The following is a 14449-nucleotide window of genomic DNA, read 5'->3' on the forward strand; positions in this document are numbered from 1 at the left end:
TTGTACTGCAGTACCTTGAGGGTCATTATCATTATCAGGGATTCCTCTCACGCCTGTTAACAACTTACATCATTGGCTGGTAATCAGGCGATGTCTTTCCATGTTCGACTCCAGAACATCTCTCACATGGATAGACTTCTACTTTGAGTGAAGATCGAACAAGATTGAAGACCCCGGATCTAGTTTCATCCATCCGGGATGCGATATATATTCAGGGAAATAAAGACATCAAATGTACATTGTTGCTGCACAGATAATCATCCAATCAAAGGGATGATGGCTCTACTAGAATCATCAGTCTACACTCAGACGATTGTCTGTCCTATGTACATGAAAATGAATTTATAAAGCTGAGCATGGGAATGCCCGCCTCAGCTAGATCATGAAAAAATTATGAAGATAATGTATTGTATTGTATCTTATTACAGGTCTTCTCCCAGCTTGAAAGAACTTCGGATCCTCATAATAAAGCATTTCACCCGACATCAAAAAATATTAACGACCTCATGCTTTAGGGGGCAACTGTTATAGACATTTTTGGGCACTGCAACCCCAAGCATAAAATGTCCATAAACCAAGGGCTCCTAAGTCCCTAAAAGTGTTGTTCTAACCCCTAAAGGAACAAGGTCAACTCATTACAGCTTCTCCAGAAGTTCTCCATGAAAAACTACTCAGAACTGGTCAAAACAGGATCATTTCAGCTACTCCATAGGCAAAGTGCGTTGCATCTCACCTAAGTACACTCTGTGGGTGCATTGCATTTCAAAAAGCCCTTCTATGGGGTGCGATGGGCGAGAAGTGACAAATGGCAGTGTCAATCCGCGAGGTGGAGAGGCATGGAATCTTCCAGAAACTTCTCCTGTGACACTTGCCTCTCTGAATTCGACCAAGGATGAGTAAGAGATCATCAATCTCCAAGTGGAAGCAAGAACTATCAGAGGGAAGACACTAATCAAATCACAAGCTGACTCATCTCCCTTACAGATATCTATATATGGATCCCTCATCGCAGAGATCCAGGGGCTGGAATTTTGCATCTTGTAAGGAATTGTTGTTGGTTTCTTGAGACAACATCATAGTGTTGGGTGATCTAAGTTTTGTATGAGGTGAAGAAGGGCTTACTTGCTGAGAGGATGATGCTGGGTCAGAACAACTGGTTGTAACTCCCTTGGCTCTTTCTTGATTATCAATAAAAGCTATTCAAGTTTTCCTCCATACTCTTGTGTCATTTATGTTTTATGCATTTGTATGGTCAATTTACATCTGATCCTAGATTGTTTATGATTATAGATCCATGTTCTTGTATAGTGTTATGCTACTCTGATTCTACAGGCACTCTGTGAAGCTGGGTGTACAAGGAAGCAAGTAGCAAAGGACTATCAGAAGAGAGAGGAATCGACCTAGGAGCCAAGTGCAAGACAAAGGTTGGTCTCCTTTATTCTTCTCTCATCTATCTTTCATAAAGGAAAAACGAAAGTAGCTTTACTTTGTTTGTTTCTAAGGTAGCTACCACACCTTAGTGGGATAAGCAGTTCTGTATAGACACTTTTCCTTGTAACACAGCTCCCATAATCCAGGTGGTCCAGGCCTCACTCGATGAGGCTTTGAAGTTTCTTGAAATTGCCCTAATATGCTAGTTCAATGGTTTTTGGCCGCGGCTAACAGCTCTCCACAGTTGGATCTCGGAGGTATGGAAGCCTGTCATTTCTGATGAAATTAATATCTACCCCTGTGCTAGGGGTTTCTTTATAGTAGATTTTGAAAACCCTGAAAACAGATAATGTATTCTAGATTCTGGCCCTTGCTTTTAGGAAAACTCAGGCCTATTCATGAAGCCATGGAACCCATCATTTGATCCCTCAACAACAGTCATAACCTCAGCACCAGTTTGGATGAGTTTTCCAAACCTACCCTTGCATCTCTGAAATTTCTCCTCGCTAAAAGCCATTGGAAATGCAATTGGGAAATTTTACTGCAGGTGCCCAGAAACAGAGGAATATGCCAGAACCACCTATGCACGCATCTGTGTGGAAATGGACTTCAGCACCGGATTCCCAGCTAAAATAAACCTAACAAGTAAAGACTACGTGTGGAACCAGAAACTCGATTATAAAAGTGTCCTCTTTAGATGTCAATCCTGCTTTGAGACAGGACATCTAACAAAAAATTGCCCAAAAGCCTCCTAGAAAAATTGTGCTCGAAAGAATCACCACACATCTACATGGTGGGAAGGAGTGCAAAAAGAACATTACACTGTCATCAAGGAAGAATACTCTCTAGAAAACTTTGAATCGAAAGAAATCGGGCAAGAAAGAAACGACTCTCAAGACAAGCAGGGGGAAACCCCCGCCCAACAACAAAAAAGTGAACTCGACAACCCCTCAAGCATCAACAGTTATAAGGATTCGAATACCGCACAAAATAAATATTCATTTAACAGCAAAGAAAATCTCCCAAACCAAACTTCTTCTCCGACTATCTTCAAAAGGACGAACACAACAGATCATGAAGCTAAGGCACCATTGTCCCAAGAACCAGAACGAATGAAGGAGATGCAAGATAAAGGAAGGTGGAAGACCATAGAGAAAAAAAAGAAAGTTACAACACCAATCTTGCCAAGAAAGACAAGAAGCCAGAAAATTAAGAACTAAGAAAATTATATGTCTGATAGACCAATTTAGTCTCAGTGGACGTTAACCATCATCATCATCATCATCATAAATTTACTAGACAAATTTATTTCCCTAGTTTTTAAAATAATATATAATCGTCGCTCTCTTTTTAATAACATTAAAGAATGTACTTAATCTAAAAAACAAACAAAGAAATAAATTTACAACTCCCTTATATGCCTAAGAAACTAGAAAATTATAATCAGATTGTTATCAAACCATCGAAATTCATTCTAATAAAATTTATTCTCCTAAATTGAAATTTTGGGACAACCGTTCAGAGTTAAAACCGCAGGTTTGCTCTCTGAAACTAATATCCTTATAATTTTAGGACTTACTTACTAACATTGGAGTTGAATGTGGGCTGGACCTTCATGCTGGATCAATTTCCAGACTGGCCTCTGAGTCCCAAAGCTTGGATTACAAAAACCTTGTGAAGAATGAAGGGAATCAGGAAGGAGGAGAACACCCAGATGCCGGTGAAATAAATGACATCTACTGATCTTAATGACGAGAGGAAGAGCGTGGTATTGCCAGATGCAGACCAGCGTGGCTACCCATGACCGTATCTGGCTCAAGCTGGATAATCTTAAGCGGGGAAGATTTAGCATGATTTCTGTAATAAATGATCACTGCATCGAAGGCGAGGCTCTGGCTGATATTATCATGGCGATCTGGGATATCCTTCCCACTGTTTACACCCCGCCTTCTTATCTCATGCCTTAGCTGGATGCGCATCTTTGTGGCAGGTTTGTCTTTGCAAACAGAGGTAAGCTTTTAGTGGCTCTTGAAGTAAGAATTGTGCTGCCTTCCTTTCATTCTCAGTCCCGTTTTTCATGCTTGAAGTGGTTTCCCATGGTGCTGGTTTGTTTTCTGGACACTGCTTCCAGTATTGCTGTGCTTTCCCTGTATTGCCTCATCATGGTTCGCAAATGGATGAGAAGTCGCTATGGGGGGGGACGAGGTGGTCATGGGTGTTCGCAGGCTGCTCATTCTGTGGATACCACTCCACCTTCCGCTCCTCTGCCCTCTTCTCCGGTGAATTCGCCTCCTCTAAGCCCTGCCCACAGGCCGATACCGCACAATGCGTTTCAGTCTATTCACTTCAAATTTCAGAGTAATCTTAACAGGCCTGTTATCTCGGCCAATATTACTATAATCTTCTCCGAAGAAGAGGCTCCGCCTCAAACTATGGTGCGCTTGACATTTGAGCCTTCTCAGGGTGGTCTCAAAGAGGCAGGCAGCCAGAGCGATGAGCAGTTTTCAGTGGAGGGAAGCAAGGAGAAAAGAAATGATCTAGTTTTATTGCTAGGTGGTTACACCACCTCATCCTCATGTCCTTTTGATTAATTTCTGGTTCCTACATCTGCTCTCTTGCTTACTGTAACTGGGTATCCCTTACCAGAGACAGTTTTGCTGTGTTGATGGCTCTTGGTTGATGATGCCCGAGGCCTCAACCCCTTGTAATTTTATTTTGGTTTTCAGTTAATAGAATTAATTTTTGCGGAGAGAAAAAAAAAATTTAGGACAACCGTTCAAAATTAAACCGCAGGTTCGCTCTCTCAAACGAATATCCTTAGAATTTAAAATTTGCTTTCTGTACAAAGTAATAAAAACAATTATTATCAACCTACCGACTATTTTTAAAAGTAAATATAATCATGCTTTTCCTTAGTTAATAAGATTAAAATAAACACTTTCTTGTTTTGGATAAAAAACAACACATTTATAATAAAATCGCTATATTAAAATAAATTCTTTCTTATTTTTGGATAAAAAAACAACAAATTTATAATAAAATCGCTAAAAATGATATAAATTCTATTTGAATAAGATTTATCGGTGAATTCAATTCAAATTTTACTGCAAACGTCCACAATTAAAGCCATGCTTTTTAAACCAATATCAGATTTGGCATCCGACGCCCAGGCGGAGGAATTACCTTTATTTAAGACTTTATAACTGAGCGTCCGGGACGCGCAATAGCCGCCATATCCGAAGACCCCACTTTTAAGAATTGAGTTTATGATTAAGCGTCCGAGAGCCGCAAAGCCGCCATATCCGGGACGCGCAATAGCCGCCATATCCGAAGACCCCACTTTTAAGAATTGAGTTTATGATTAAGCGTCTGAGAGCCGCAAAGCTGCCATATCCGGAGACCCCACTTTTCAGGATTTCGAGAAATGACGGTGCCGCCATGCCCGAATAACCCTTTTCAGGATTACGAGAAATGACGGTGCCGCCACGAAGGCCTGGAATTTGACGTCTCAACGGACGTATTTTTTTTCCCGAACTTATACACGGTCAGGTTTGAAGGGTGATATTTTTCTGCAACCCATCAAAATAATGTCTAATTTCACACGTAAAACGTAAGAATCAGGAATTGAGACTAGTACACAAGTGACAACACAATTTGAATTTCTATTTAAATGCGCGAGTGTCCCTCTGCTTAACATTTACCATTACCATCAAGCCTGGAATTTCAAATATTTGTTTGGCTGTGAAATGAAAATCTGAAATTTCAAAGATTTGTTTGCCCGTGAAATGAAAATCTGAAGACGGAATTTTAAATATTTGTTTGCCTGTGAAATGAAAATCTGAAGACGGATGTTCGTTTTCCATGCCCGTCAATTTACTGTCAATTTATTTTGGGGTTACATATTAAAAAAATCACATTATCTTAGTGGCAGGCTGAGAGTCAGGCCGACAGCGAGGCCGAGTTAAAGAAAAGTCCTTGTGCAATAAGCGTTAACGGAATGGTGTTGTTTTGTTTTCTAACACGTCTACTTAATACTATTCTAAGCATACAGAGCAAGCTAGCTGGGACCCCTGGAATGTCCTTTTAAAATCAGCATCAATGTCTGCGCTCAGGAACAAGTAAACGTCAATATCTGTAGGGGTAAAAGCGGTGGGTTACAGGTTTACCAAGTTTGAGTTTGAAGTTGAGTTGGTACGGAAAAATTTGGTTACTTAAAATTCAATACAGAAAAAATTTGACAGTGTATCTCTCACTCTATTATTTTAAATAATTTAAACTTATAATTATAACATTGAAAACAACAAAAACTCTTTTAAAATTGTTTAAATTATAAATATTGCAAATAAAATTATATATTAGACCAATTAATTTAGTTTTATATTTAGAATAGCAAGTACGATAATAGGTTTTAAGGATTTTTGTATTGATACATTCATCCACCTACACCATAAATTATATGATATTTAATATAAAGTGAATTTCCAAGAAATTTTATATTACAATGAACCACATAAATTCCACATTATTAAGTATTTTATGTTCATAATGAAATGGTATATTAAGTGTGTGCAAACATTCTTTAAAAATATACACTTATATTATCAATTATTAATTATTCATTTATTAGCAAATCAAATCCATTTTTATTTTATAATTTATAGTAATAACATTTATTATTTTATATAATACAAAATGTTAATCTATGTAATTTAATACTTACTCAAAATAATATAAAATGTCAATATGTGTAGTTTAATACTTATTCAAAATCTCAATAAAAAAAATCCATTTTAAAAACAAAATTTCATTCACTAATATAATACATGCAATATTTCTACTTATTAAAATATGTTTGTTTAAATTTGATAAATCTACAAATTTATATTACTTTATTTTATGAACAAATAATTACCACATACATTATTAATTATTGATTTCGAAATACTTCATTAAAGATTTTCCTGTAAAATTCTTATTACATAAAATGACATCTTAACCATAATCTTTGCCATTTCATAAATCCAAAAAAAATTTGAACCGTAAATGGAAAGCTAAATCCAATTTTTTTTGGAAAAAGAGACTTATTGCATTGATTATTTTATCTCGTTGATAGGAATAAGTCTCGAAATAACCATTGTTTTTAACAATTCTAAAACAAAAAGTCGTGTATAAATAACTCACACCAAAAACTTGTTAATTCCAAGTTAGAAGAAAAGACTTATTGCATTGATATTTTTTCTCTCTTGATGGAATAAGTCTAGAAATAACAATTATTATAAAAAATTCTAAAACAAAAATAGTTTCTAACACAACTCATACCAAAAACTTGTTAATTCTAAGCTAAAAACACATTATTCGCACAACAAACTTGTAACTCCAAGGTAGAAACACATTATACATTACTAACACCATAAACTTGTTAATTTCAAGCTAGAAGAAGAGACTTAGTACATTGATATTTTGTCTCAATGGATGGAATAAGTTTAGAAATAACAATTATTATGAACAATTGTAACACGAAATAATCTCTAACACACAACTCATACCACAATTCTGCCAATTCCAAGTTAGAAATGCATTACTCACACCAAAAACATGTCTATTCCAAGCTAGAAGAAGAAATATCTTGCATTGATATTTTACCTATCTCAAAAGAATAAGTCCATCCTTTCACTCAAAAGTTTAGGTACCCAAATTACTTAAGAAAGGTTCTCTCTTTCCTTGTTGAGGAGTAGGCCTTCAATAATATATGTGTGGGAGACATGAAGGTTATCTCTTTGCTTGTTGAGTAGCAGGCCTTCAATGATACTTATATGTGTGAAGGAAGGTTATTCGTTTCCTTCCTAAGAAAGAGGCTTTCAATGGCATACATGTGTGTTTATATGTGTGAAGGAAGGTTATTCCTTTTCTTCCTAAGAAAGAGGCTTTCAATGACATACATGTGTGTTTGTGACTATGTTTAAACCACATCTCTAATGACATGAATTTTCAAAACTAAGAATACAACTCTTAAGGGTGAGGAAGATGTAAGTCATTGCATAAGCTATGCCAATTTTTCATAACACTTTGACATGAAATTTGAGAAACAATGGTCTACCTGATCACCTATAGAAAACAACCAAGCATGATTCCTACTGGGAATAGTAGATGTCTTCTTCACCATTTTCATCTCACATAGTAGAAGTTGAAACAATGAATGAGAAAAAGCTACAACTAAAACTCCCACCAAGAATATGCACACAAACATTAAGATCAAAACAATCATAAACGCACAAGCAATGAAAACTGATGAAACAACAAAACGCTCTCCATGTTACTAAATATACACCCAACACTACAAAAACAAAAAATACCACACACTCACTTCCTCAAATTCCAAAGCAAAGCTATGAAATACTGCAAAAACAACTTGAAGCTCACTCAAATGAATATAGGAAGACTTGAAAAATCACTCAAATGAATTAGAATAAGACCACCTGGAATACATATCAAGCTTGAAGCTACAACTAAGCAACCCAAGCTCAACACATGGAGAGAAACATTAGCAAGATCAACGAGTGTTGGCTTCCTCTCATAATCCCCATAAAGAATTCCAAAGTTAATCTCCATCGAGAATTAGAAAGTGGGAAACCATAGGCCCACCCATGGTAATCAAATCCATCCCAATCCCACGCCCATTTTTCCATCCTCGATCTGAATTTGCACCTGTCTTTCCACTGACAACCCATTATTGTTGCTATTCCTTCCTCCTCACACCAAAATACTCAATAGAAAAGCCAAGCCAAACCAAACAAAATAGTGGAGTCCAGTAACAAAACTTTTTCCACATTGACTTTTTCTACAGATTCTAAAGGGCGGCATTGCAGAAAAATGGAGTACATTTGATGAACATTAGAGAGATACTTCAATAATTTATACATCAAATCACTGAGAGTTTTCTTTGACAAATGGAACAAGTTGTCATTCCTTCCATTGCTTTTTTTTCTTCAATTTCTCATATCTTAACATTGGTGCAAAAAGGGAATGATCCATTATCTAAATTTGGTCTTGTAAAATAACTGTAATAAAAGAAGCTAAATTGTCCATACATGTCCATATATGTGATTGATATATCTGGAAAATTAAGAGAATTTATAAAAGATTTATCCAACTCTCGAAATGCAAGACCACATGGCCATTAGAACCAACACAGAAATATTACAAATAACAAGTGCATATCATATTGGCTTTCCCTGAATAAATCCATTAATAAATAAAATCCAAATCACAGGGAAGTGGTATTCCTAAACAAAAAAATAAACTCTCATTACTCACCTCTAACTTGTTACAGTGTGTGCAAATTTCGATAGAAAAATTGAACCTACATCATCCAAATTGTATTAATAAAGTGGGAAAGATGTATCAAAGTTAATTTATTTTTTCACCTCCACGTGTATTCGTCTATGGCTTTATCTGTCAACTATTTTCCACAGACACGATTTTACATACTTATTTGTTTATCGAGATGGGTGAAAGTTTTCAAACACCTAATTTTCTATAAAACCTAGTAAAACCAGCTGTGTCCAATGTAGTAATAGTTACTATCTAATCCTTTTTTCAAAAGCACAGAAAACAAATATAAAAACCAAATCCTCCGCTAACAAAACCGAAAGGCTATTTTACAGGTTACTCTAGTCTACCGCTATTGGTGGTGCCAACCCTCAATTCTGTGATACATGGGATTTTTTTTCAATTCGACAATATAGTTGTATAGTTGTAGGGCAAGTGTGTTCTTGCTCTTAAATTTGTTTGAAAGTTTCCGGCAAATTTCCTCTGTAAGATTTAAATCATGCATAGAAATTTCCTCTGTAATATTTTAATAGTGCATAACCATAATGCCAAGCACTATCAGTAATAAACCTCTGGCCAGCTTCAAGGTCTACGGATTCAATTTATTTATCCGTGACACATCACAAAATACATTAATGCAAAATTTTTGAACATATTTAAAAGCCAAAATACCCTTTCATACATTTTTCCCGTCAAATTCCTGTCCTACTGGGAGAGGCGTAATAGCCGCCATATTCGAAGAGCCGACTTCCCAGGATTTAGACCAAAATGCCATATTTCTGCACCTCGTCAAACTCCAACCTGCTCGTGAGCCTTAATAGCCGCCATATCCGAAGACCCTACTTTCTAGGCATTTGAGAAATGACAGGCATTTGACAAATTCCAACCTGCTCCGTCAGCGGTAATAGCCGCCATATCCAAAGACCCTACTTTCCAGGAATTCAAGAAATGACGGTACGGCCAATATTCGAAGGCCCCACTTTCCCATTACCGATCACGTTAGTCTCTTTTTTCTTTTGTCTGCAATGCAGTGTCCCCTCCGGTCTCTTTCTTCTTTGTCTGCAATGTCCCCTCGGGTTGGCACAAGTAAAGACCCATATCGGTAGGCGGAAAAAGCTACGCATGCCTCATATCACGTGATCATACATTCTATGAATTTCGAATACACCTTCCCCGAAAAAGCAACGCCGACTTTTTATTTCGTGCATGCTCGGTTAATTTATGTTCAATGCTTTGATTGCAACATTTCAGAATTGAGTTCATGCGTCTGAGCTGGTGTTTTCGGCGGTTCCTATTTCCACCTCCATAGCAAAGTTAATGCTATGGAGGTACCCCTCTGAGACGGCGTGGTTGACGTCATGGCCTTTCATCCTCGACCATGCATCATGGCATCCATCCGGCGCATCCATCCCTCTCCTGCTGCCGTGCTCCTGCCCCTCGACGGCGACCCTGCCCGCAGCCACTTTGGCCTCCCTCTGGCGTATTGATGAGCACATTTACCAACCTCCGGCACATTTACAGCATTTACCAACCACACCAACCTCCTCCAGGCCATTCAAAGTCCCGGCAATTCAAACTGCAAGACAATTCACCAATGTACTCCGGCGAACAGAGAGGGAGATAGCACTCCGCGGCGAACAGAGGAGAGGTTCAATAACAGAGGAGCTTTTAACGAAAGTTTGAAACTATATGCAGCTGGCCATTGGTGATCGAAAATTGCTTTTGGCAAGGTTAGTGCGCATCCTTTTTATGAACTCTTCCCTGGTTAATGATCTGTAATTGGTATATATCTTTGTACCTCCAGCCATTTCAGAACATCTATTTGCCTGGAAATTTCCATCGGAGTAGCTACTCTGCACACATAAGATGATTGACGATCAGGACCTTGGATTTTTTGCAAATTTTTTGGGTATTTTCATCTTTGTTTTAGTGGTTGCTTACAACTATGTGATAGCTGATCCCAAGTATGAGTCAAGTTTATAATAACCTGAATACTGTCATGGGAATCGATTGTGACATCTCTGAAGGCAACAAGGACCCACCATAGACGTAGCATTTACATTATGCCTTTCTCTTGAAAATTTTGTTTACAGATTTACAAAACATGGAAGATGATTGTCCTCGACGTGATTTGATTTTGCATGCCCCTGATTTTGATGAAGTAAAAGTCCTTATTATTGATTAGATATATTTTGAAAATTTCCTAGTAAAGCTATAATTCTGAAAAAAAAATGATCTGTAATTGATTTAGCACAGATTCCAAAACACGTTTCAATTGATTTAAAGATTTAAATATATTTTAAAGATTCAGAGATTACAGCTCGATTTGCTCACTCCGCCAAACTGTCTCGTAAAAGATAGCAAATTTATTCTGGAGCAGTAATATATGGCCAAATTTAGATCGCAACTCGACTCACAGTTCGGTAAATTTTATTTGACTCCTCACGAATGCGGTGCCATGAAGAACCCCGTGCTTGGCGAAGTATATTTTTGGAGTATTTTTTAATGTAATTGTAGATTTCTGGAATATTTGAAACTTTCGTTTAAAAATTCAGTTGACCCGTCTCCTCATAGTGAAATTTATTCTCAAAATCTAAAATATATATAATATACATAAATATGCTTAGCTAATGTCTAATGTATAGAGATTTTAAATAGATAGAAGTTTTTCCTCGCTCAAATATTTTTATTAATTTATTTTTTCCAACCTGATAAAAAAGATTTAAATTTCTGAATATAATTATAATTTTGTTACGATTCAAATTTTTCTCCTGATGACTTGTTTTTCTCAAAAATCTGGTTTAAGATCGTAAAAATTTTCAATTAAAACTTGTGATTAATAAGTATTCGTGTTTCCTATATCCGCAAAATCTTACAGCAAATCATCTGTCCTCATTTCATTCAATTTTATATTATACAAGTGAATTATGAATACTGTAGATATATTATACGCAGTGGAATCGGTAGCTGAAACTGGTGTCATCTGTTTGGATGGAGAAATGGAAAACCATAGTAAAAAATCACAAAACAATTGCATAGTCTAATAAAAGTGGAATATTGTTGTTAAGGAATCTATTTAGTTATAAACATTGTGAGTATATATGCACAGTGGAAACAGTAATAAATTTGATCTAATAAGTATAAGTGGAGAAATAAAGAAATGAGGTACACATGGAAACAGCAGAAATGGAAATGTCATAGGAAGAAATGGAGAAGTAAAGAAATGAGAGTTGACATTATTTACATTAAATATTAACACTTTAGATATTCAGACTAAAATCAGTTGATGAAAGCACTTACAGACTTTGTCCTTGCCGGATGTGCAACAGTAATGTGCTCAGAATTTAAGTGCCAACAGACCAACCACCGTATATTTAGCTTATATCTATTCACTTTGTTAACTGGAAAAATATATATTTATGTGTTGACATTATTTAACTCTTTTCATTATTTATGTGTTGAGTTTTTATCATCTACATAAAAAGTTGAGTTGCAACAAATAGATATGTTTTTTGTCCAGTAACATATTATATATAACATTTTAAATATATCAAGGATTTAAGAACATTTTATTCTATTCTAGTTTTCAAAATTTTAGTGTTTAAAATGGATTTTAGTGTTTATTCTATTATTATGTTGTTCTTTTTAGATTATGGTATATGGAGAGCATTAGTGTCTTTACTCTCCTGGTTATGTTTGCAGGGAAAAAATATGTCCTGTAAAAAAATGGCATCCTATTTTTCCTTTGTTGAAGAATCCATAGAGCCCTCCCCCATGGAGTGTGCGGGTTACGAGCAGTATGTGCATCTCCCCGAGCTCAGTGCCATGTGGAAATTCAAGGAATGGCCTGGTTGGTCTAGAGAGGGGTTGGTAAAGGCTGCCTTACAGTTATTGGAGATTACTTTTCAGTTTGTTTCGTCTGTCCTCTGTGACACAAGGACTTACATTGACAAAGAGGAATGGAAGAGAAGGCTTGAATCCTTAATTAGTTCCCCGATTGAGTTGATTTCAATGATTTGTGAAAATGACAAGCAGGTTCCCACTCTTCAGTTGTCAGTAAGTAGTGGTGTTCTCTCATGGAAAGTTTTCCATGAGGTATGGTAGAGACCTGGTGCTTTACCTGTGGTTAGCAGAACAAGTGAAGAGAGCTTACTTCCTTGTTTGGGTACATGGAAAAGCGCTGAAGCTATGGTTTCTAGAATATGGCTTGCCATTGAAGGCCATATGTAGAGGACTCCCTTCACTTTAGGTCTGGGGGAACCAATATGTCAGGTAAGCCTCTTCTTGAATATGATAGAATCTGCAAGCCAAGATATTTGCACTCTTTAAAACAACATAAACAGTTCCATAATCTAGAAGATGCCAAACTTTGCAATGTCCTCTAGATCTTTGAGGCCTGGGTATTTGTAGGCCAAGAATTGTTGCACAGAGTATATGAAAGAATAGACTCTGGGGATTTCGTAGGAGCATCCACAGACTGTTGGATGGTTGAAAGGATGTGGAACATGCTCACAGAAATTGTGAATTTGCTTCTAGTGATGGACCTAGATGATTTCCTTTGCCTTAAACACCAGTTGGCAATTAGCAGCACTAGTACGCTTGCAGGCGCATATTGCCTTCGGTCTGCCCCCCTTAGAGACCTTACAAATGCATGCAAGGAACTAAGGCATCTGGTGCCCAAAGTCATGGGCGTTGAGGCTGATCCAAAGGGTGGACCAAGGCTCCAGGAGGCACTTATGCATTTGTTTCATTCACATGGGCTTCGCTCACATAACACTTCAGGTGCTTATCATGTTGCAACAATACATGTTCTGTTGTCCTTCCAGGCAATAGAAGCCGTAGTGAAAAGGTTTTTCTTCTCATATCAGCAGCTGGTAGTAACAGCCATGGGTAGCATTGAAATGAAGGGTCCATCATATCTAGGTGCTTGTGACGCCCTGCGTCAGATATATTTTGAACCACCTTATTTCCCTAGTGTGGATGGTGCAAAGACATTTTTGGGTTACTATTGGCACTAGAAGTCTACAACTATGGTGGATGGTACACTGGAAGATCTACAGACAAATCAAGTGAAGTTTACAAGACAAAGAACAATGCGTTCAGTTTTTCAAAGTATTACCCCAAATTCATACATACACTTACATTGACAGTTTTGAGTACTATACATAGAATTATATTGGATATAGGATTAGACTCATTTTTGTTCATCCCCATCAGTAGGACCAATCAATAGAACAGTGCTAGAAATTTGGAATTTTTTTTTTTTTCCCTCTCCAACATGGATAGGATACTAAGGATTCATAGTGTGCAATTCCTCCTTCGTTAAATAGTGTAAAAGATTGTCCAAAATTAAAAAGGTAATTATTAAAATTATTAAATTTTACGAGTTGTTTCTTTTTTTAATTTTTTAATTCTTTACCTAAATTTTATGATGAGTTTAATGATATTTATATAATTCATTATAAATTTTAACATGAAATGTAGTTTAATGCTGCTTTTTTATTTTTATTTTTTTTTAAGATTTTTTAATTCAGTGTGTGAAACTGAGATAATTATAATTTTAATTTGTTAAGTTTATTTAATGGAATGCATCATAATTCTTTTGATGCATTATTATTTTTTTATATTTTATCAGATTTTTTGTTTTTTAAGATTTTTTAATTCACCGTGTGAAATTGAGATAATTATA

The 14449-nt window shown here is 36.4% G+C and overlaps 2 pseudogenes; both read left to right on the plus strand.

Annotated features, from left to right (window-relative positions):
- Positions 1-10595: 10595 nt before the first annotated feature.
- Positions 10596-10922, plus strand: LOC149139184 (dolichyl-diphosphooligosaccharide--protein glycosyltransferase subunit 4C pseudogene; annotated as a pseudogene).
- A 1564-nt stretch (positions 10923-12486) lies between these two features.
- Positions 12487-13778, plus strand: LOC149139185 (nematode resistance protein-like HSPRO2 pseudogene; annotated as a pseudogene).
- The last annotated feature ends 671 nt before the right edge of the window (positions 13779-14449 follow it).

This window comes from Pinus tabuliformis, chromosome X (assembly GCF_031772625.1).
Source record: "Pinus tabuliformis cultivar Carrire ecotype Pingquan chromosome X, CPIR1, whole genome shotgun sequence".
NCBI lineage: Eukaryota > Viridiplantae > Streptophyta > Pinopsida > Pinales > Pinaceae > Pinus > Pinus tabuliformis.